Raw genomic sequence first — 21526 nt, 5'->3', positions numbered from 1 at the left:
TGGGGGCGGGCGGAAGAGGCGGCTGCGCCACGCTACCCACCGTGCGAAACCATAGAGTTCCCGGACCGGTTCCTTCCTGCCTTTTTCAGTCGCGGCGCTTGGCTGAAAGGAACCGAGGCGGCGCTTGCGTGCTTGCACGCATGAGGCGGGCGGCGCCATGTTAGAAGAGGGCAACGGGGCGATAAGGTAGGGGCGGGGGCTCCCCTCCCTATAGAGCAGCGGTCAGCCCAGCGCAGGGGGCGGTGACGCGCTAGGCTGGGGCGGAGCTCGGATTCGCGCATGCGCAGGTCCGGGGGGGCGATCCCCGGGCGGGGTGGGGGAGGGAGGAGTGCGGCCCTTGGCGGGGCGCGAGGCGTTAGCGGGGCACGCGCGCAGGCGCATGTACACAGGTGTGAGTTGATACGGTCACGCGGGTACATGTACGCGTGCATACAAGCATAGATACGGGGGACGTGCACATACGTGTGTGGAGATGTACGTGTGGGTGTACATGACCATATGCGGGCATGTACGCACGCGCGTACGTGTATGCAAACGCACATGTTATACGTACAAATATGTGCGTGCACATTGATACACAACAGGTGCACGGGCACACATGTATGCGCACACACGTGCTGCCCCGCTCTCACGCACACCCAGCTGCAGGCAGGCAGGAGGGCAGGCGAGCAGGCGGCCATTGAGGCCCAGGCGCAGCGCAGGGCTGGTGGCACAGCAAGGGGCCATCACTGCTGTGGCGAGGAGAGCAGCCGCCACCACCTCCTCGCCCCTCAGCGAGGTCCTTACCGAGCCCCGCCACCGGCCAGCACCGCTGCCATGTCAGGCCCACCTGGCGGCCTGCAGAGCAGCCCACCAGGGTCTATCAAGTTTAACCTGGGTGAGGTGCCAGGGCTGGTGAGCGGGAGGGAACGCAAGAAGGGGAACGTCCGGTGAGCTCTGGAGGGGAGGCCACGCTGGAGCCGTATGTGCCATATGCTGCTGGTGCCACTGGCTGAGGCAGGCGAGGACAGGCAGTGTCCGGCCAGGCCATCGCAGGCGAGGGAGGAAGGGGAGACCAAGGGCTGGGCGGCTGGCTTGCCGTGAGGCGCAGGGGGGCCTTGCCGTCACAGCCCGCAGTGGCGGGCAGGTGGGCAGAAGGCCACCATGGTGTAAACTTAGGTCACCAAAACCCCAGTGTTGTTCAAACAAATGATGTTTTCACTCTTGAATCACTAATTTTTACTTGTAGCATATGCATCTAAATAAATATTTTTAAAAAAAACAACCCTGGGAGGCACAGAGGGCAGAATTGGCTGGCAGGGCTGGGAGAGTTGGGGAGCAGTGAGGCCCGGGCAAGAAACCCTCTGGTGCTGTGCAGCCCTGCCTGCTGCCTGACTTGCTCATCTGCCACTACAAGTAATTTTTCTGTTGCCTCTTGGGTCATTTCCCTCCCCTACCTACACCCAGGCCCGTGTGTTGCAAGTGTACTTTTTGAGAGATTTTAAAAACACAGTAAAATCTGCATTTTGGCAGGTCAGTGTTGAAAGCAGGTTGATCAAATCATTTCAAAAGTGGGCAACGCATGCAAAATTTGACTTTTTGGGATGCTGACTTTTTTTGGGCATTAAATATGTAGAGCTGCAAGCATAGAAGTGGAGGAAGGAGTAAGTAGACAGAAAAAGGAAAAGAGATCTGAATCTTTTTTGCATTTTCTCTTAATAAAGGGAATTAAATAGAGGTGGTTCTGTTCTGGCAGAGAGTATATGGTTTTTTTCAAGTATAATCTAGAAGCATGAGAAGTTCTTAAATGTTAGAATAAGCTGTTAAAACCATAAATTCTCAAAAGCATGATACTGAAGCCAAGTATTTGTTCTGGGCCAGGAAGCCCAGTTTAAGATCTTTAAGAAGACCTGGATACATTACAGTTTTTAGCACAATTTTGGAAGACCTAACATGTATGTTACAGGGTAATAGCTGGTAAGACCAGTGGGCTTAAAATGCATCATTACAAATCAGTGCAGAGTGTCTTGGTACTCACAAAGAATGTGGTGGGCAGATGTATAATTGAAATATTAAGACTGAATGAAGTACTCCTGTACTTCAGTGTGGTCTGAAAGCAGGGTACATTGCTGGGCTCGGACATTGGTATTCATCTAAAAATAATCATTGAAATGAACACAGACTTCTGCATCTGGAGGCTCTCTCCCACACAGTAGCAAAACCTGCCAACTTTGATGTATTAAAATTTCAGATTCAGGACAAAGTTTATTGTGCCATGCATGAGCTTTCCTGTTACCTCAGAAATAATATTGAGAAAACTGGATCTGGAAGATGCACTCTCTCACTGCTTTTCCCTTCCTCTATTGCAGAGCCGACGTGTCCGGTCCTTGTCTCCTTCTTGACTGTAAGGATGCTATGGGGAAGTATGTCACAGGCTAAAGTCCAAGTAAGGAACATCTTCTGCTCTCCCCTTGCTTACAGAGCCAGTCTTCTCGTCATAGAGGTGCCCAGGCTGGTCAGGCATAATTTGCTTTTGGTAAATCCATGCTGGCTGTTCCCAGTCACCTTGCTCTTACTGAGTCTGGAAATAACCTCCCAGACTGATCATCCGTAAGTTCCTCAGATCCTCCTTGCCTCCAGCCCTTGAGGATCCCCCATGAAGACCACGATCATTCAGAGATGACAGAAGGTGGCCTCACAATGATACTGGTCAGCTCTCAGCATGCTTGGTTGCTTCCCACCTGATCCCATGAGCTTACATATGTCCAGTTTGTCTAAGTAGTCCGTAACTTCATCCTCATCTTCTGTGAGCAGCACCTTTCTGCCCCAAGCTTTGCTACTACCCGTGGGGATCTGGGAGCCCCAAGACCACACCTTGCCATTAGCAATGACACTGACATAGTCTTGTCCGTGTCCTGTGCCACTAGGTGCTCTGCCCCATTAAGCAACAACGCCACGATTTCCTTAGTCCTCCTTTTGCTGCTGATGTACCTACGGATGCTCTTACTGTCCTTCACATCCATCACCAGTTTCAACTCCGGCCTAGCTTTGACCTTCGCAATTTTAACCCTGCATGCTTAGGTGATGCTCCTAAAGCCCTTCCCTATCCCAGTCAATCATTGCATGGAAGCTATCTCCATAACTTTTGTCAGGACATTTGGTCATCTTCTTGCATCCTTATAGCAGGAAGGACCAGGACTACTGAAAATATCTGAGATAGGGACATGGTGGATTTATATGATGATGGTCTTTTTTAGCCCTCTTTCTTTCCAAATAGTAACTGACACTTGGTTCGGAGTTGGGTTTTTTGGCCCTTCCAGACTATCAAGTGCATTTTTTTTCCATGGAACTATTAACTGCAATCCTGAAATCTTGTCCCTGGTTAGTAATGGGCAGCTCATGGCCCATCAATGCTCTGAGGTAATATTGCTTAGACATGTCACAGGTTTTCCTCTGAAGAAACCAATGCAATTGTGAGGAAGAGGCAGGTGATAGCAAACAGAGGAAATGTGCAGGATGGATCCAGCTGATGTGGATGCTGGGGTTTATGTATTGCACTGGCTGGATGCAGAGGTATGGGAAGGAGACTTCTCTGAATAGGACACAGGTATGAAAAGACTCAGCCTTCCTTCTGTGTTGAGGAGGTGTGGGACAAATCACGTTGGCTGTGGATGTGCAAAGAATGCTACTTTAAGGGATATACCCAGAGCAACTTGTTTTATAGCAGTGGTGCATGGATGACCAAGCTGTGTGATGGATTTTACTTTGATTCTGCTAGGGATAAATTGCTATTTTGGGGGAAGAACTAAATCACGTTTAGGTTTTATATCATGTGTTTGCAGCTTTTTTTTTGCACTGAAGTAGCTTGACTTGCCATAGATTATCTGTGGCCGTTGGTGTGCCCAGGTTGTTCCTGTTACAAAGGGGATAATTGTACTTTCCTGCCTTATTTAAGTATGTTACATATTCTGAAGTTCTCACATATTAGGGCACAGAAATGCTTTTGCTGCCTTGAGTGCTTTCAGCTACTTTACGTTGGTATAGCCAGCTGCTGGAAAGCAACTGGATTTGCCCAGCTGGGCAAACTCTGAATTTGGAGAAATCTGATTGGAATTCCCTATGGAAAAGCAACCACTCCCTCCCTGCTTCCTCACTAATCCCTGCTGCAGCTCTAGTGCCTGGGTGTGAACTGCAGCTGAGGAGAACAAGTGATTAGACTGTATTTTGCAGCGATCCGTTCCACAGAAGAGGCTCCAGTGAGATGCATCAATTACGTGACTGAAGTAATGCTTGGTAAAAAAAGTAAAAATCAACAATTACAGCTAATACCCGGGTTGCTACGTAGAAGCCCTGCAGAAAATCTAATCTTAGCATCTGAAAATTTGGAAACAAGCATCTTTTTTTAACTGCTGAAGGGGAACAAATATAACTTGCCTCATACACAAGTTGTATGGAGTAGGCAGCGGTTTCCAGCAGGAGCAAAAGGACATTAAAAATAGAATCCCAAGCCTCGTTCACCATTTACTTGTGATGCTGGACAAATGCCATCGTGAACCAAGTCTGCTGCATATTAATTTCAGTAGATGTTGATGTCTCACTTCAGAGCTTTGTAGAAAATAGTTTCCCTTGGGGATGTCTTCGTAAACACACAGGGAATGCTGCCTGTGTCCTGTTCTCATTTCATGTGAAAACGCCAATACAAATGACCTGATAATACTTCTTTTGTGTTGATTTCAAATAATTCTGTGAGTGAAAATTAGATTATGAAGCTCTGTGAGTGTAACCCCTTAGATGACAGGCATCTTTTTGTGAACAACCTACCTTAGTTAATCCTCTTTAGACGGAAGGAGTACACTGAAGTGTTATGAGCCTTTGGGAACCAAGCCAAATGCTTTGACTTGCTGATAGCTGAAGCCTTGATGCCTTGTTTTGCAGATAAAAAGATAAGGAAGAGGAAAAGATCATCAGCAATACAATGAAATACTGAGGTTCTGAGTTAGAGCTTAGTCTGGGCAATGGTGAGATAAAAAGTCCCCATAGTGACTGGGTGATGATGATGGACAGTGGTGATCTGTCCTCTCATCTGTTCCTCTCTTTTTCCCTGGTAGAAATTTGGAGGTGGGGATAACACTCTTGACTCAGATCTCCTCATTTTCAATGCAGACAGAGGGACCTGAGCTCTTAAGGCTGTCTATAGGGGACTGCAAGTCAGTTGGCTTAATACAGTGTAATCCTTATGTTAATCAGGCGGTGAAGCTCAAGCCCTGGGTGTAGGAGAAGGCAGGTCACAACTGAAGTGGGTATTGCTTCTAACCATTTCTCCTCTCATTCCTGTCATGATGGTGAGGAGTTAAGTAATTTAAAGTGGTTAGTAATGTGCCCCCAAAAATCTTAAAACCTGTCCAGCCCCTTCTGGCCACTCTACCCTTTGCCACTTATGGTAAACGTGACCCTCCTTGGACTGAGAGCTGTGGTAAAACTCTTAGTGGAGTCAGATAGGAGTGAAGCAAGAGGAAATAGGAAAACAGGCACTTCACTTTTCAAAGTCCTCTGGAGATGGCCCAGATATGATTCCCCCCACCTCCCATATGTTTTTATACACATGCGGTTTTTTGCCAGTGTTGATTTTTAAGTCTGAAACCAATCTTACCTTTTTTTACTGGTTTGGTGTGTAAGAATAGCAAGGAGAATGTTTAAACTCTACCAAATAACTGCTCTTTTTATTCACAAGACAGAAACTTTAGTTTGAAAAATACAGAAATGAAGTGCAAGCAGTACTCGGAAAAGTTTATTTCATTCCTTGACTAAACTTGACATTTACTTTTGTCAGGTATGCCTCCAATTAACTTAAATTCCCACCGGGGAAGGAAAAGGTGGTGAGTGATCAATGAACATACTATCGAGAGTGGTTTTCAGTATTTCATTCTAGGATCTGAGCTACTTACCTCCGGTTCTTCATTTTAACCTGAAGGACTGAACTTTTCCATGGGCATTTCTGAAGGGCTGTGCATACTTCTGAGTCTGAAAAGCATACTTGTTCTCCCCTTTCCCCACATGAAGAGGCGAACTGGTCTCTTGGTTAAGGTGTGATGTGGAGGTTCATGTTATCCTGACGCAGTTCCCATTTCTGGCCCGAAGACTGATCTGGATCAAGTGAGGTTGTTTTGGTTCCTCCTTGTGAGCTAAGGGAGATTTCCTGATGCGTTTTGCTGAAGTAAGCTTGTCAGGGGAGAGTCTTGTTTCCCTGAATGCTTTGCCTGGCACAGTGGCCTTTGGAAAGAAATAGGGTGAAAGGAGAAGCAGCTCATGCACACTCCTTCGTCTCCAAGTCTTTCTTCCAGCCTTCCACTTACCTCCTCCAGTCTTCTTGAAGAAGCAGAATATAGACATTTTTGTTCTTCATGGTGTGAGGGGTTTGTGCTTTTTTTGCAGGTCTCCACGATATTTTCTTTGGTCACCTCTGCAGATGAACTGGAAATGCTCTTTTTTTTGGTCATTCTGCATTCTTTCCGGTTCTGTGCCATGAGGATGCCAGCACTGCAGGGATTTTCAACCCATTTTTTTCTGCCTTTTTGCTCTCTGCTGTGCTGTTTCACATGCTCTTCTACATTCATAGCCTGGCCCTGGTTCCTGACGTGGTGTCTGGTTTCAGAAAGAAGTCTTGAGCAGTTGCTGTAGTTGTGAAAGATGCTTAGGAGCAATGCTTTTGTTTACTCAGAGATTTCACAGGGACATCTTGGTATGTTCTGCAGCACTCAGCACAGCTGAAACTGCCTTACATCACATAGCTATGCAGGTTTGGGTTAACTGTTTTGTCGGTTGTAAAAGAGGAGCCTGACTGACAGCTGTTTTTCTGACCGCATGCCTACATTATTTTTCTAAGATATATATAGAAGTCTGACTTGCTGAGCAGAGCAAAATGACTTTGTGCAATTAATGTGACATGCTTAATAATGCTTGGAAGGGAGCAGGCATCTGCATTTATCAACCTGACATGGCTAAAAAAAAATCTACAAGCAATCCCAACGCTAACACAACCCATGTTTTTTCTAAAAGAAGGCATCTCACAATGCCCAATTGGTAATATTGCCTTTGAGACAAGACACTCTATTTTTCCAAGAGAAACTTGTGTCATGCCAGAAACTCACTTTACCCTTGGGTTATACTACAGGGTGACAAATTCAATTTACAATTTTTTTTTCCTTTGGCATTTTAATGTCATAATTACTTTCCTGTTTAAACAGCTTGTTCCTTGAATACAAAGTATGGCTTGGTTATTAGCACTGCAGCGGCACCTTGGTGAAATCAGGTCCAACCAGCTATCCATAGTTTTTCCAGTCAATAAATTATTTTTATAAGGTCATCATGACATAATTGAAAAGTTGAAGGCTCAACTAGTTAGAATACAATATGCAGCTTTCCACACCCAGTGTTTTTATATAGCTGTATTAGAAATACTGTTGCCTGGGGAGGTTTTAATTTGAAAAGGAGGGCACTCCCAAGGGGTGCCTGCTTGAAGATGAAATCTTATTTAGCTTGAGAAGAAAAAGCATCAGCCAGTGCTCCAATCTCTCTTGGCTCAGGTGCTAGAAGATGTTAGAAGAGAAGCCCGGCTCCCCTCCATTCCTCATCAGCAATACTCATTTTACTGTTAGCTCTTGCTGCTGCAAAGACAGCTATACTAGGTTCATCCTCCTGTAGCTCGTGGGACCTACCTTGCAGTATGTCCTTACCTGAAACGTAGACTATACAAGTCACAAGATTTTTTCATCAGTGTATAAACATCAGATGCTTGGCTGGCTGCCCCTTGCAGGAAAACACAGAAGTAAGAAGGGATGGGGGAGAAGAAGGAGAGTTTAAGCTGCCTCACATGCCTTGTTCCAGTGAATTGCCTGGTTTTGGTATTAGGTGGAAATTTAATTCCTGTGTTTTGGGTCTTGCTCCCTGCCTTACTTCCAAGGAGTATCAGAGGAGGGAGCAGAAGCACAAGGATGTGGGAGGCATTGACCATTGAAGAGCGTAGCTGGGAAGAAGGGGATGAAAATGTTAATTTGTTACCAAATTGGGGATGAATTGTGTTTGAACCCAGAGGTTAAAAGTACTATAGTTTATTTGTCTCCTGAGACAACCACTATCCCCAGTGCTGAGCTCACCACAGAAGTGTAGAATTGGGAGATGCCATACAGATATCTGCTGGAGGATGTAGTGTTATGCTTGGGGTCCTGCTAGAGCATGTTTCAGGCTGCACCTGATCCATGTGCCTGCATTGCCTTTTTGTGGAAACTACTATATAATCTCCATCTCAGCCCCATGTGACATTGGCATGTGGCCATGTCACACCTCTTGACCCCAGAGCTGAAAGATACTCTGGACTGGTAATACCCATATAGCAGGAGAGATCATACAAGCCATTATGTACCCAGCAAATGCATTCAGTAAGGGTTTTGTCTGGAAAAGCATTGAACATCTATCCCATACATGTCAATCCACCACTGCCCAACCATAGATCTATGGTAAGGGATCTTTGCATTTGTGATTTTGCTTTCACAGTTTTGCTTTCTTAATTTTACATTTTGTAATATTAGAAAATAATACTTTCTGTCTGGCACGCTGAAGAAATACAGATATTTTCACTGAGAAAGTGAAATCCTACATGACAGAGGAAAATCCAGTTGAAATATGTGGAAGTTTTTCCTGAATAAGTACTGAAAGGTTTGGCCCTTGGGATGAAAATAGACCTTGGAGTTTTACCAAGGTGCTTCAGAGCTCCTTCACAGAATCGCAGAATCACAGAATGTTAGGGATTGGAAGGGACCTCGAAAGATCATCTAGTCCAATCCCCCTGCCGGAGCAGGATTGCCTAGACCATATCACACAGGAACACGTCCAGGCGGGTTTTGAATGTCTCCAGAGAAGGAGACTCCACAACCTCTCTGGGCAGCCTGTTCCAGTGTTCGGTCACCTTCACCGTAAAGAAGTTTTTCCTCATATTTATGTGGAACCTCCTGTATTCCAGCTTGCACCCATTGCCCCTTGTCCTGTCAAGGGCTGTCACTGAGAAGAGCCTGGCTCCATCCTCATGACACTTGCCCTTTACATATTTATAAACATTAATGAGGTCACCCCTCAGTCTCCTCTTCTCTAAGCTAAAGAGACCCAGCTCCCTCAGCCTCTCCTCATAAGGGAGAAGTTCCACCCCCTTAATCATCTTCGTGGCTCTGCGCTGGACTCTCTCTAGCAGTTCCCTGTCCTTCTTGAACTGAGGGGCCCAGAACTGGACACAATATTCCAGATGCGGCCTCACCAGGGCAGAGTAGAGGGGGAGGAGAACCTCTCTTGACCTGCTAACCACACCCCTTCTAATACACCCCAGGATGCCATTGGCCTTCTTGGCCACAAGGGCACACTGCTGGCTCATGGTCATCCTGCTGTCCACCAGGACCCCCAGGTCCCTTTCCCCTACGCTGGTCTCCAACAGCTCTGTCCCCAACTTGTACTGGTACATGGGGTTGTTCTTGCCCAGATGCAGGACTCTACACTTGCCCTTGTTATATTTCATTAAATTTCTCCCCGCCCAACTCTCCAGCCTGTCCAGGTCTCTCTGAATGGCTGCGCAGCCTTCCGGTGTGTCAGCCACTCCTCCCAGTTTGGTGTCATCAGCAAACTTGCTGACAGTGCACTCTATTCCCTCATCCAAGTCATTAATGAATGTATTGAATAGTACTGGTCCCAGTACCGACCCTTGAGGGACTCTGCCAGACACAGGCCTCCAACTGGACTCTGTCCCATTGACCACCACTCTCTGGCTTCTTTCCTTCAGCCAGTTCACAATCCACCTCACTACCCGATCATCCAGACCACACTTCCTCAGTTTAGCTGCGAGGATGCTGTGGGAGACCGTGTCAAACGCTTTACTGAAATCGAGATAGACCACATCCACAGCTTTACCATCATCTATCCACCGGGTTACATGCTCATAAAAGGCTATCAAGTTTGTTAAGCATGACTTCTCCTTGGTGAAGCCATGCTGAGTGCCCCTAATGATCCCCCTATCCTTGATGTGCCTAGAGACAGCACCAAGGACAAGTTGTTCCATCACCTTTCTGGGGATGGAGGTGAGGCTGACCGGTCTATAGTTACCCGGGTCCTCCTTCTTGCCCTTTTTGAAGACTGGAGTGACATTCGCTTTTCTCCAGTCCTCAGGCACCTCTCCCGTTGCCCACGACTTAGCAAAGATGATGGAGAGTGGCCTAGCAATGACTTCCGCCAGCTCCCTCAGCACCCGCGGGTGCATCCCATCAGGGCCCATGAACAGGGAACAGGTCCTTGTTCCCATTGCTTTTCTCTTTCTAATATGATGACTGGAGCTGTCTGGATGCAGAACTCATTTGAACTAAAAATAAGTATCTTTTAAAACAGGATCTTTGTCCTCTGGTCTCTCAGAAAGTCTGCTCAGGTATGACATAGTGTATTGCTTTTGGTGCTGATTTTCTAGGCTAGTGTTTAATCTGTGTGAACTGTGAAATACTGATTTTACATTACTTATATGGAAAAGGCCAAGCTTGTGAGCAAATTACTGTGTTGCTAAGGATCGGACGAGCTCGTTTGAACTAGTTTCTTTACTAACCTACAGTGATCATTTATTGCAGGCACTTAAAAATAAAAACCAGCTACTTCACACTGTTTAGAGATGTTGAAGAAGAAATATAGTGCTCTTCATACACATGAGAATCAGATTCAAACAGATACAATAAACTTCATGTCAGGTTTTCCTTTGTAAGCCTACAAGTTCCTTGACAGCCTTGTAATGACAGAAAGAAATATTAAAAAAAAATCACAGAGCAGATGTGAGTCTATGCCCAGGGATTATTCTGTAACCCTGAAAGGCTGAACCGACACCGTTTTTGCAAAAGGAAGCAGCAGGTGCCTATATGCTTTTTCACAAGTGACATCCGATTTAAGATGTACCTCACCTGGCATCCTCACCATTCTAGAGAGGATATTAGAAATTAATGCCATCACACACTTCTAAATTCATCAAAATTGATGTCATTACAAACATAAAGGCATTGTAAAGCTGGATGAGCACTCACAAGACATAACTTCAAGGGTAAGACCCTTATCTGATGTAGATTCTGTAACAGTGGACATCATGGTGTAGTCTGCTGGTTTTCGTTTCCTTGTTCTTACTGTATGAGCAAGACTGTATACTTGTCTGTTATTTAGGGCTTCTTATCTGTAATGACCATAAAGGAGGTGAAAAGGTACAGTGAATTTTAAACTGGTCTGCTGTTGGAGCCAAAGAATTGCATCTTTGAGACTTGATCACCAGTGCGATCTTCCGTGTTGGAATGGGAACTTTTCCTTCAGGGCATATATTACCCTCTCCAGCTTGGACTGAACAGCTGGAAATTGCTGAAGGGTCTGTCCCTCAGAACTGGGAGAAATGTGGTGAGATTCATTGTGTAGGATGGGGGTTTATCTTTCATTGAAGTATCCGCACTGATGTTTCTAAGACTGGCATGTTACACCCCAGAAGGAACATCTTTCCGTTTTCATCTTATAATTTTGGTTACTTCTGTGCTTACAGACACCGTTATGCTCTCCACTGTTCAATTAATAAACAAGCTCCTAAATGTAGCAAGTAGCCCCCCCGCTTTTGTTTTTTCCTTCTCCATAAAAACACTCCTAGTGAACCTGAAAGCAAGATTTACACAAGAAAATGTTTGCCCTGAGAGTGAATACTGTGGTTTGATTTCCCTGCAAAGACTCCAGGCTTCTCAAAAGCTTAGTTGTGAGCGTGTAGGGTCCTCAGTTAAGAGTTATATAGCGTAGTAAGTGCTTGTAATCATTTATGAACTGTAATAGAGTTGTAAAGTGATTTCTAGTGCCGTAATACTTGTAATGCTGGAAATATAGTACTTTCATACAGTATGTCATAAGTGCACCATACGCTTAATTGCAAATTAAGACATAACTAGTTGAAACAACAGCTCTCATGCCTAAATCTTCTTTTTTTTTTCAGAATAAAGTAATGCCAAATCTGTAAAATCATGAACTGAAAGTAGTTGAAAATAATATCAAAATTAGTGTCAAAACACTCAGGACTAGATATGAGCTCTGAAGTTTTAACACCAAGTGAAGTTCTGATCGTTGGTCTTATTGTTGCAATATGCAAATATTTAGGTAAGGAATACATAAGGAATAACAGTACTATACTTCATGTTGAACTCTTCTTAGAAGAAGTAAACATCACTGATGCTGTCCCATCACAGACACAGAGGTCATGCAAGCTTTATCTTCCTTCCACAGACACATGTGTTTATGGAGAGGGAGAACCGGAGAGGCCACCTCACAGAGTGACACCCATTGACAATTCCTTTGTGCTCGTATTTCAGTTTCCATTCTCTTAAATGAAAAAAAAATATATTCTTAGTTGAAGAGAAGCCCACACTCCATGCTGTTTAAGCCACAGTCTATATGCAAGTCATGTGAATGATGGAATATTCGAACTACAAAGTCTTTTACATTACCTTTATATTAAACAACATCCTAGGCCAAGTCTTCCCTGATCTACTTGAGCAAGTAATTCTCTTGTGTACAGAGGTCATGATTTGTCTCATTTTCAAGTGTCTGTTGCTAGCAGTGGTTAGGCTAGAAAGTATTCTGTTTTCCTTAGCTTTTCTGTTTGTATTTATCTGTGTGTGTGTGCCTCTGCACGTTGATGCATGAGACGACAAGGCAAATGTATGATAAAGGCTAACATTTGAAAGGGTTGTTTTGGAGTATTAAAACCTATCTGTATAGGGATATCATACACCTATAACAAAGACAATTTTTATTACCCTGGTAAGGAATTGGTAGGAAAAAAAACAGTGGCTTTTTTTTAGTTGAAAAAAAAAGTTGCATGGTTTGAGTGATTCCACATATTGTTAACATAAAATTGGGATAAATGGAATAAATTGCTAATTGTTTACAGAGGCATTGTAAATCTAAATGAGGATTCCTAAGGAATGACCTTACTGATAAGACCCTTATATGATGTAGATTTTACGTCAGTGATTATCACTGTGTAGTCTGCTGTTTTACAATTTCTTTTTTTTTTTTACCATATGAGGAAGACTTGATGTTTGAAAAGATATTGTTAGCTTTGTGGCTGTGAAAATGTTTTCAGTCAAGGCAGCATAGATGAAAGGGCTGCAAGGAAAGCATCAGGGAGGGATGTCTTTGCTCCCCGGGTGCTGGCAGAAGCTGATTATTGAAACAGAGTTGCTCCCTGGAAGTTTGTGCCAGGTTCTGATAGTTGGAAAGAGTGATGATTACTGTAGGGTTGTCTGTGAAAAACTCAATTTTATCTGTAGATAAAGCAATTATAAAGGTAGCATATGCACTGCTATCACAATACTAATTTCTTACCCACTTGGGAAGTTAACGTGAGAGGCTTTGGACAGCCCCTGTTGTTCACAGGGAAGATCATATGAGGCAGGTTTTGCAGGTTAAGACTTCTGTACCATTCTTTGCAAGAAGAGGGATTGTAGAATGGGGAAACCTTGCTGAAGACCCAAATTCTCTTTCAGGTGTTGTGATTTGAGTTCTGAAACCTGATTTTTCATGTATGAATTCATAAATACAATTGAAAAGATGTATCTTCAGTAGAGTTCCTTACGATGGTCTTATAGTGTTGTATTTTCTCCCTACTCAATGGGAGACATCTCAGGTGTCCATCTCAGCTGGAATTTCAGCTTCCATTTATATCATAGGAATATGGTTAAAATCAATATGATGATTAATTTTATTAGTTCTTTTATATAATGTATCTATGTACCACCTCCAGATACACTTACACTTAACACAGATATAAACTGAGCAGCAAAGTTAGCTAGCACAGCATGTAAGCAAGTACCAACTAAAGGACTAACGTACTCCTTAAGCTCTCTTGTTTTCTCAATAACACTCTGGAATGGTCTGGTTGAACAGCTAATGATTCTGAAAGCATCCTCTGAAGTTGATTAAACTTGGCCTTTGCCAGGGCAAGGGTATATCCTCTGAGACATGAGGCATCTGTCTGGGTAACTGTGAGGATGCCTCTGAGCTGTGGTACTTGCACCCTGGGAGCATGTTAGAGAGAGAGCTGGCATGCCTCACTCCTCCCCCACTGCCTACACTGGTTTCCACTGGAAGAAGACCTATAAGAAACTCAAGGAAGGGTGTGTGGTGGCCTCCATCAGTTCCCTCATCTGGACATTGAGGGACTGAGACTTTGGGACACACTACAGAAGCCGTTGCATTTGCCACATAGTTCGTGTGTAGCATCAGAGTTCTCTGGCTGATGATTTGCCAGGCTGAAAATGCGGAGAGGTGTTTTGTCAGACATAGAGGACTGGAGTCATAAGCAGTTTGACAAATCAAAGCAAGGTACTATATTTGGACTGGAGAACTGAACTTGGAAGCCAATTGGATTTTATGCAACATGGGAGTAGAGTGGCACCAGGGGACAAACCTGGATGTGCAGCTACTCCTTCCACCCCCTGTTATTTCTCAGCTGCCTGAGATCTGAGTTAAGCACAGAGTAACAGCACTTCGGGAATTGTAACAAAATCCACACCTCCAAGAGAGACTTCTAACTCCTTAGCCGACTGGACAGGCAGTAATAGCCCTGGCTACTGCTGCTAGCAATCACATCCCGAAACAATGTGGGATTCAAGCAGGAGATTTTACACTTGAGGGTCAAATTCTTGAGGGAATGTAAAATGGCCCCCTCATGTCTTCTGCACTAGGGGATGGATCAGTCATCCTTGCTGCGGAGAGTTACGCCCCCAGCAGGGATGGGATTTTTCAGGGCATTCAGCACTGACCTAATAACTTTCTTATTGGTGTCAAGCAGAACAGAAGTGGGCTGGAGCTAACCATTGATTGCAGCTATTTAAGTAAATGGTGCAAGTGACACCTTGTATGTGAAACTCACAGGAAGTCAGAGGGCATCAGGGTGGATGTCTGAGCCCCGGGGAGGGGGGGTCACAGAGAAGGGGTTTCCTTCTCCGCTCTCCTGGCTTTCGTTCTCAAAGATTTAAAACAGGTTTTGCCTGGATAAACCAAGTGGCTTTTCCCAACTCTGTCATTTAAGTCTATGATGCCCAAACTGAATGGCCTTTAACGTTAGTCTTTAAATCTTTTAATGTAGTGATTAAACATGACAGGGATTAAGTCCCTGTCCAATAGCAGCTCACCTGGGCACGTTGTTGGTTAGATGCAAAGCACAAAGCCAAATGCTCTTAAGCACCCAAGCATACTGCTGTTTCAAAACGTAGCAAGCTCCGTCATGTCTTGTGATTAGGAAGCATTTCTTTTTTATTGAAGATAGGGTAGAACAAAAAGCTGATTAAAAGAAAGTCTTCCAAAGCAAAAAAAATAGATTGTGGACAAAGGTTAGGTCAGAAATGGAATGGTTTTATCCTAAGTATTTTTAAATATATGTGTGGTATGGTTTAGATGTATTTATGAGGTATCTAGTCTAATGGAAAAAATAACTTACAAATTCATAATTTCCTCAAGTATCCAGGCAAGAGACTAAATACAAGGTAAATCAAATAGAGTTTGACACAAAACCCATTAAATAATAAAAGCATTCTTCTGGTTGCCAAGTTGCCTAAAAATCTCCCAGGAAGTGTCAGAAAGAAGGGGCCTGTGTGAGCCGTGGAGCCTTTAATTATATCAGCACACAGCATATTTACTTTTGCAGGTTTTTTGCCTCAGTATGTTTTTTTCCTCCTCATCATTTTATGTGGGTCTTAAAGGTTAACATACAGTTCATGCATGATTTAAACCCTGTTCTGGAGACAATGTCCTTTGTTTCCTCATTGGCCTTTTCCTATGATGCTAATTACTATAGCAACTGAGTGCTTCACATGGCTTTATTTTCATAACATCTCAAAGAGATGAATGGGTAGCATTACTGCACTTTACAGATTAACAACAGAAAGTTTGAGGTAAAAAATTAAGCAAGTTTTTTTCATTTATTGAGGGAAAATGCCATTTCAAGAAAATTAAATTGTCCATTGACAGGTTTTGCTTTTACCTACAAACTCCTCCGGGAAGTGTGACTGTGTCACTCCTGAAGTGTGATGCTTTTGTTTTTTCCTCAAAAAAAATAAAATGAAAATGTTTTCCTTCCACCTGCTTGAATTTAAGAGGAACACATTTGGGTTTTTTGTACTGGCTCCCAATATCTCATTTGAAATCTCTTAAAAAGAAGTAAAGTCAGTCAGTGGAGCGGAGTCCTTGGTGGGTTGTGTCCCTCAAGTGGAATCAAGATTGGGAGCCTGGGTTTCTGAAAAGCAAAGACAACACATGGATTCATCATGGTTTTGATACCTGCAGACTTGCCAACAGCCAGGACAAAAAGATGAGTTTCCCTGCAGGTCCAGTGCCAGGTATGCAGTGAAGAAGGTGGCAGAGAGCAGCTGCCAGCTGCCCAGTGTGGGGTGGCCGAGGCTTTTGGGAGATCTGGGATGCTCCGTCGGAAACTTTCCTAGGCGTTTCTGGACAGAAAAATTAAAAAAGGAGAGTCTCAATGCCTCTCAGCTCCCGAGCACAGAAGCTTTTCTTTCATCTTTCTACTTTTTCTTTGCATGCTGGTTTGCACCTCTCGCTCTCTCCTGATGCCACGTGCTCACCTTTCTCCGCATTCGTGGTTCTCCCCAGGCTTCTGTGCTTCTTGTACCATGTTTTATTTATACAGTGCTCTTCCTGCTGCCTTGCTGAACACCAGTCCTTGCTTTGCTCTTTCATGCTCTCACTAGTCAGCCAGTCCCAGTTTTTCCTTTCTACTCCCCCTGCACACTTTTTTCCTCATGGTCTTGCCAGCCTCCAGACCTGTGTGTCCCCCATTTTACCCTCCCCGTCTTTGCCTTTTCTGGCTCCAGCTCCTGGTCCTCATCCACTCCCTGCCTCTCCCAAACCCTGCAGAGGATGTTGATCCCCATCCACTCCACATCTGAACCAGGAGTCTTCTTACACGGTGCTTGGACAGCGTCAGTGCTGTTCTGTTTCAGCTGCTGCTCAGCCTGAAGTGTCCCAGAGCCATGGAATTGCTGCTCTGGGCAAAAGGGAGCAACCCAGCATGCGACAGCACCATCAGTCACTTCGAGGAGACCCTTCTGGGGCTGGAGGGGCTGTGGACGTCAATGATGCTGCTCATGGATGATCGAGATGTGTAAAACAGGATCCTTCATCAGGCCTGAGGAGGATGTGAGGGGCAGAGGGGTAGTGGGGAGGGAGTGAGGGTGCCAGGCAGAAGGCCGAGGTGGGAGACTGCCCTGTTCCTCCAGGGTGGCCTTTTAGACAGTCTTGTTATTGCCGGCTCCTCTCCGGGGTTTGCTTTTCCCATTCCCTCTGAGGGAGCAAGAGTTAACACAGAGGGCAGCAGCTGGACATGGCCAAAGCCCTTGGCATGCCTGCGTGACCCGGCCGCCAGCACCTGCCTCCTTCACTCTCCCTGACCTGGCGCCCTCCATGCATGGGTTTCCCTCCTCTCTCAGGCAGAAAGGTGGCGTGAGGCGGGTGCCGTTTTGACCCTGCTCTCTTCTTTTTTGATGCATAGTGGCATGATACGTCTAGGATTTTGTGGAGAGGAAGAGAGGATGCTCTGGCCCTTCACAAAATCCCTTTGCATGAGCTGGTACCCTAACAAGGAAAGACACCATCTACATGACAAAGAAACTCTAGTCTGTACTTACTGCTGGACTTGACTTACCTTTACCTTAGTTTTGAAAACTGTTCATCTGTATGGATAGTACAGATGAGTTAAGTTTAAGGAAACAATGACCTTGCCCAAAGGTATTCTCTATCCCAGCAAATGAACTGCAAATATAAAACATATGGGGCAATCTGATTTTTAACTGTGGTAAAAAAAAGCTTTTACAGTGTATTTTAAAGAGTTTCAAGGACAGCAAAAATCACTGGTGTAATTTAGCTGTATCCGGAGAGCTGATGCAATCCATATCAGTAGGGAATTGCCTAACACATCTGGGCAGGGCTCCTGCTGGTGGCGTCTGCTGGACGTCTGCAGTGTAATAGGCGACATGTGGGTGTTTTGGGGCCCCTGCTCTAGATTTCCCTCTTTGAGCCTGTCATTTCTGTTTCCCTTGTTTGCTGATGGCCACCAGCTGGGTCCTGACTGTGGGGCTGGGCTGTCGCACCAAATGAGTGTGCACATTTGAGCCCGTGGTGCCTTGGATCCCCAAAAAGTACAGGTAGAAATGGTGGGCGCCTTTCTAATAGCTGAAGTTGGTGTATTTTGCTATTGTTTGTATTTATTTTGGGCTGAGAGCCTCCCAAAACAGGATTTAAGTCCCCTTGCAGTGAGTTTCCCAGGCAAAATAATAATGAGCATCAAAAATAAAAGTGCCTGTGTCATACCCTCTGCAGAGAGAAGCAGGAGGTGGAGATAGCAGGTGCCTTGAACACTGCCGCAATAATGGTCATTGCAGCAAAGGTCCCAGGAAGCCTATAAGCTTATAAAACCCCTTTCAGCTAAAATAAATCACTGCAGCTTCCCTCTCAGCTGACAGAGATTTACTCAGTTTGCACTCAGTTTAGGATGCTCCCAAAGTGCTTATAGCCTCTTCTGAACCCCTCCGTACGAGTAATTCCTGGCTCCTGCTAACTGCCTGTACTGTCCAAAAAAAATTTCTATCTTTATGCTTTCAAATATCGCTGTTGCTGAGGGGAAATCCCTGCTGTTTCCTCCTCAGCTTTCTCTTTGCTGCTCTTCCCCTCGATGTTGAGGATTAGGCTCCACCGCAGCCAGCTTTGCTGTCTCACTCCCTGCAACGGGGTGCCAAGCGTTATACACTGACGCAGGAGCTTTCCCCCCTTCCCTCCACTTTCCCTTGCTGCTGCCGCTCCCTCAAAGCCCCGGAGCCACCGTTTCAGCCCAGTGCAGGGAGGTGATAAGGCTTTGAACTTTTGCTGGGGGCTGGCTTGCTGCAGCGGGTCTGAAGGGCGCAGCGAGGTGAAGGAGCAGGTGAGGGGCCAAAGGGCCAGCGAAAGGTCCCGGGTGAACGGTACCTGGAGCACCTTGTTTCCCTCACGGCCAGTTTTGAGCTGGCAATACGTCCTGCCAGGTGTGGCCCCGTGGCTGGGCTGGCTGCAGTTGTGCCAGGAAGCTTGAGCCTTTCTATTTATTTTTATTTTTATTTATTTAACCATTTTAAACAGTTTTGTAGGAACAGAGCTGTAAGATTTTCTGTAATTTTTAAAGGGTGTGGGCTTTCTTTTTCAGAGCTGAAATCTTTGTTGTCAAAATACGTACGTAACCTTGAGATCCCAAAAGCCTGTTGTAGGATCTGTGAACGGGCTGCACATGATTCTCTTACAAACTATCACTTTAAAGCACTTCTCTTTCTTCCACTGGATCTTAACGAACCTTATCAAGACTGAGGCGTGAGCCAATTCAGTGTTTACTAATGTTCTGCATTGGTAAAACAATACAAAAACACCTTTTTTTTTTTGTGGGAGGAAGGAAATAATTATGAAAACTATGTAAGGATGTGTATCCATGCATGCACATGTGCACACGTGCTAGTTTTGATTCAGAAGTGGAAGTGATGGCAGCTAACACTGACAAAATGCAAGCGTATTTTTACTCCCATCAGGCTTTTTCATGAGCCTAAAGCACTGTTGCAGGACTCTACTGGTTGTTAATTTTCAAAAATGCAATGAAATTATGATCCCATTGAAATTGCTATGAATTTTAATGGATATGAGCTATTAAGACAGTGAATAAAATGAAAAGGCCTGGCTTTTCTCTTGCCTATTTGAAATATGGCATTTTATTGTTATTGTTTTCATTCTTGCTGCCAGTCTGAGGTGCTGATGCTAAATTTCCGTGTTTTTGAAGACTCTCCTGGAAACACAAAATAAAAATAATCCTGCATTAGCACGGACAACTCACATTCCACTCTAATTGATACATTATAATTTCCCCTCTTCTTATTTCCCTTCTGGTTTTCAAAACTACTTTTTAATTTCTCCAAATCACTTTGTAAATTTACATTCTGGCTTAGCTGGTCTGTTTTTCTATTTCAGAAAAGTCAAGTCAAGTCAATTTGGCGGCTTGACAAAGCAAATTAATTTCCTTCAAATGAGATGGGTTTCACTGAAGTCATAGTTCTCAAGTTCCGCAGTCCCCTAACTGCCAAGCTGTATTTATTTACATAGATGCAAAGCTGTCCAGCTGGAGGAGTTGTTACTTGTAAAGGCACAGGTGGGGAAGAAAGATTTTCCCCCCCTGTGTTACCTGTGTATCCAAGGCCAACTCCCAGTCTTTGGCTGGGGTGCCTGCAGGGGAAGCCTAAGGATGAGCACTGATGGAAGGGATCTTACCTCTGCTTTTTCTTTCAGGATTCATATACGTGCTCACACTCTGCCACAATCGCTTTGGTCTTCCCTGGATTGAGTTTCTAACTCAAGTTCCCATCTCAGCTGAACTTCAAAAAACCCAGGAAAGCACATCACCTGGTTACAGGGAGGAGAGATGCAGAACCAAGTGATATGAGAGCACCTGTACAATTCCAGCTGATGCCATTGCAGAGGCTGAAGATACCAGACTCATTTCATTTTTTTGTTTTAAATTTACACTGTATCCCTCTGGCATCAGCAGAGAAGCCTGAGCTGGAGATAACCACATAGACAAGCTTGTCCTTTCTGTTTCATTGACTTTCATCATTTGTTCAAAAAGTTTTATATGCTCCGAGCTGCTTAAAGACTTTTGACTTTACAGTTTTTTTTCACTGAAATCCTTGTACCTGTTTCTGATCGGCTTGAAAATTCCTATGCAGACACAGAACCAGATTGTGAAAGGTCTGTGAATAAGTATTTCGGCTGGTTAATATTTCGGCTGGTTAATATTCCCTGCCCAGTGCTGGACAGCAAATTATCTTTGTATGTGTTTAAATGCCAACCATTCTAAGCACTGGTTCAAAGCTTACATTGCTTATTGCAAAACCTCATCAACTTTCTGGTAAATATCTGTGTACTGGAACAGCCCCTCTAGACAAAAAATAAAACTCAAAGAGCAGATCATGTTGATGGTGTTCTCAGCCATATTTGTTTCTGTCAGTAAGTGTTGAGGGACCAAAGAAGAGAGGTGTGTGAAATTCTTCCCAGGCTGTACTTGGCTATTTTTTCCCTGCTGCTCTGCCCAGCTCTCCCCTTTGGATGTGCTCAGAGAATGAATTCTTACACAGAAATGGGAAAAATCTCAGAGCCGCTGCATGGCCCTCAAGACAGTAGCTTGTCCTTTACAGAAGAAAGAGCTTGTAACAGGTAATGATTTACGTGTCTCTAAGGGAAAGGAAAACTACTTGAAAAGGAATGTCTTTATATGTGATGGAATTTCAAGTTACTAAGCAAAAAGAAATGCACATAATGCATGGACAGAGGCATCAAGTGAATCTTTTCATGCGAGCTTTTGGAAAATGCAACCCAAGAAAAAATTAGTTGAATAAAAACCTATGTCACACTTAACTCTGTGAGCAGATTGCCT

The 21526-nt window shown here is 44.5% G+C and overlaps 1 protein-coding gene and 1 long non-coding RNA gene across 3 annotated transcripts in view; one reads left to right on the top strand and one right to left on the bottom strand.

Annotated features, from left to right (window-relative positions):
- Nucleotides 1-153, bottom strand: part of UBE3A (ubiquitin protein ligase E3A) — a 55459-nt gene extending 55306 nt beyond the window's left edge. For both annotated transcript variants that reach the window (XM_068418170.1, XM_068418161.1), the window contains exon 1: nt 41-153. The gene's annotated coding sequence lies outside the window, so the exon portion shown is untranslated. The remainder of the gene's footprint in view (nt 1-40) is intronic.
- LOC137673419 (uncharacterized) lies at nt 11-21168 on the top strand. The gene is made up of 3 exons (XR_011049734.1): nt 11-186; nt 2349-2425; nt 20383-21168. It is a non-coding gene; the product is annotated as an uncharacterized lncRNA (long non-coding RNA).
- Nucleotides 21169-21526: the final 358 nt, after the last annotated feature.

Source organism: Nyctibius grandis, chromosome 2, assembly GCF_013368605.1.
Source record: "Nyctibius grandis isolate bNycGra1 chromosome 2, bNycGra1.pri, whole genome shotgun sequence".
Taxonomy (NCBI): domain Eukaryota; kingdom Metazoa; phylum Chordata; class Aves; order Nyctibiiformes; family Nyctibiidae; genus Nyctibius; species Nyctibius grandis.
The sequence above is the reverse complement of the archived record's forward strand: the minus strand, read 5'-3'. Positions and strand labels throughout refer to the sequence as shown.